Raw genomic sequence first — 2,460 nt, 5'->3', positions numbered from 1 at the left:
TTATCATTGTTATTGTTAGGATTTTTAATATTTTCCTCTGAATTTTTAGGCACAAAGTGTCCGGAACAGAACAACTACTACAGCCACCAACACGGTTGAGGTGTCCTTAGAACCGGGATGTCTCAGACATGTCATGGTTCAACTTTCATCCAAGTCCATCCACATATGGAGCAGGAATTAGGGAAAAACCGACAAAATCTGGCCGGAAGTAGCATAAAGTTGGTGCTTCACCAACACGGTGGGTTGTAAAAGTTGCAGTCGGGTGGTGCTGCGAAATGAGTTGATGGAGTAAGACGCTTTGTGACATCATCACCCAATTAATTAAAAATGTGCAGGTTGTGTCTGCAGTCTGCAGTTATGTCGCTGAACTTACGATAGAAGTCCACTGGATGCGTTGGTGCGGCATACAGGTGTGGTGCGGCATACAGGTGTGGTGCGGTGTACGGGTGTGGTGCGGCGTACAGGTGTGTGTGTGTGTGTATGTGTGTGTGTGGGGGGGGCAGAGGAACTTATGCATAATGTGCATAAGTTCCTCTGATTGGAGGGGAGGTTTCCAGGATTGTGTTTAAGGAGAGAGTGTCTGAAGAGAAGTCTGTAATGGGAGGGACACGGCCGTCCCAGGTTGTTATTTTGCGATGGACACCTCAACTCTGGGTCGTTGGAAGGAACAGACGGCTCCGCGGAGGTTCTGCATCTCCTTCTTCACAAAATTTGTATAGTGTTGATTCCAATACTCCTCCTCCCTCTGCCACAACAGCGACTTTCTTTTTTTGAATTCATCTCCTTGGAGTTTTTCGGGCTAAAAGTATCGAACACGACAATCAGAGCTGACGGACGTGGTCGAGGTCTCCTTGCAACGGAAATGTTTCATATGTGTTTCATCCAAAGTCACCCAAAATTGAAGAACTTTGGCGTTACATTGAGAACAGTGACTTTGTGATGTCATCAACCAACGCTTTATAAATCCACAGTTCGTCTCTGAGTCGTTGTAAAAATCCAAAAATTTTAACTCGTGCTACATTGCACAGAATCAGGAAATATGTAATACATATCTAACACCACTGAACTGGATCCCTAAACAAAGCAGGACGGCAGCACGGAAATGGGTCTCGTTGGAACCGGGATGTTCCAGACGTCTGTTTGTTTGTGTTTGATCGATATCGATCTACATTTGAAGCAGAAATTAGTGAAAAACTGTCGTCATTTCATTAGTTTCAGTAGCGGGCCGCTTTGTGACGTCATCATCCAAAGTTATTTAATTCCGAGCTTTGTCTCTTGGGACTTATTCGCCTCCAGCCACTTGCAAGTACAACACCGAGGGTGAGGAAGGGTCATTTACCTTTGTGTGGATCTTGGTGCATGGAGCTTAACTGCTGCGTACTCCTTTCTATTCCTTTCCACTCATTTATTTATATAACATCCAAGAAGGAGAATGGAGAATCAACGCCAAAAAAAGATACGTCGGTAGCCTCGTTCGCCATCTCAGGTGTGGCTAAAACTCTGCAGCGTCAATGTGTCAGGTCCCGCCTCCTGCATGCTCTACACGGGCTCCGCCCCTCGTCTAAACCAAACGGGGTATTTCCAGGTGGTGTAAACGCATCTGACACAGACTATCTCAGGTGATGAGCTACATGAATGAATGGGAGACTCCGGACAATCTCCAGACCTGATTATCTGGACATTGTTCAGAGTTTATGTGTGAAAGCAGCTCTCGACAGACAGCTCGAGCCGATTCTGTGTTTTAAGGAAACTCTGAAAACTGTAAGTCGTGTTGCATTTTACAAAACTAAACAACAAAAGAACAACATGCAGTGATGTCAATGCACGTTGATTGGTCCAGACCTTAGTCCAAGGTGTTTGGAAGCGTCTACTTGAATTGCATTTTGACAGGGTGACATCATCATCAAATTTGTTATATATATGCAGGGTGTGGCTCCTGGGGGGGCTTTGGCATGGGGCGAGGTGCACGCCGTGCTGAGGTCTACACTCCATTGGCGTGTATTGGTTGCTTCGCCAGGATCTGGGCTGGGTTGAGACGAGAGGGAGCCGATGCTGCGTTCCATGGGAGCTCAGAAAATTGTAACTCGCTCTCCTCCCCCCTGCTTTACATTACAGGGACTGGAACCTGTGTTTTTAAGTGACAAAGTGAAAACTGGAGCTTTATTAATGATTATTAACATTTATTAAGGATTAAAACATTTATTAATGATTATTAACATTTATTAAGGATTAAAACAGTTGTTAATGAATATTAACATTTATCAATGAATATTAACATTTATTAATGAGTAAAACATTTATAAATGATTATTAACATGTATTAATGATTAAAACATTTTTTAATGATTAAAACATGTATTAATTAATATTAACATTCATTGATGAATATTAACATTTATTAATGATTATTAACATTTATTAAGGATTAAAACATTTATAAATGATTATTAACATGTATTA

This window comes from Zeus faber (assembly GCF_960531495.2).
Source record: "Zeus faber genome assembly, chromosome: 2".
NCBI lineage: Eukaryota > Metazoa > Chordata > Actinopteri > Zeiformes > Zeidae > Zeus > Zeus faber.
The sequence above is the reverse complement of the archived record's forward strand: the minus strand, read 5'-3'. Positions refer to the sequence as shown.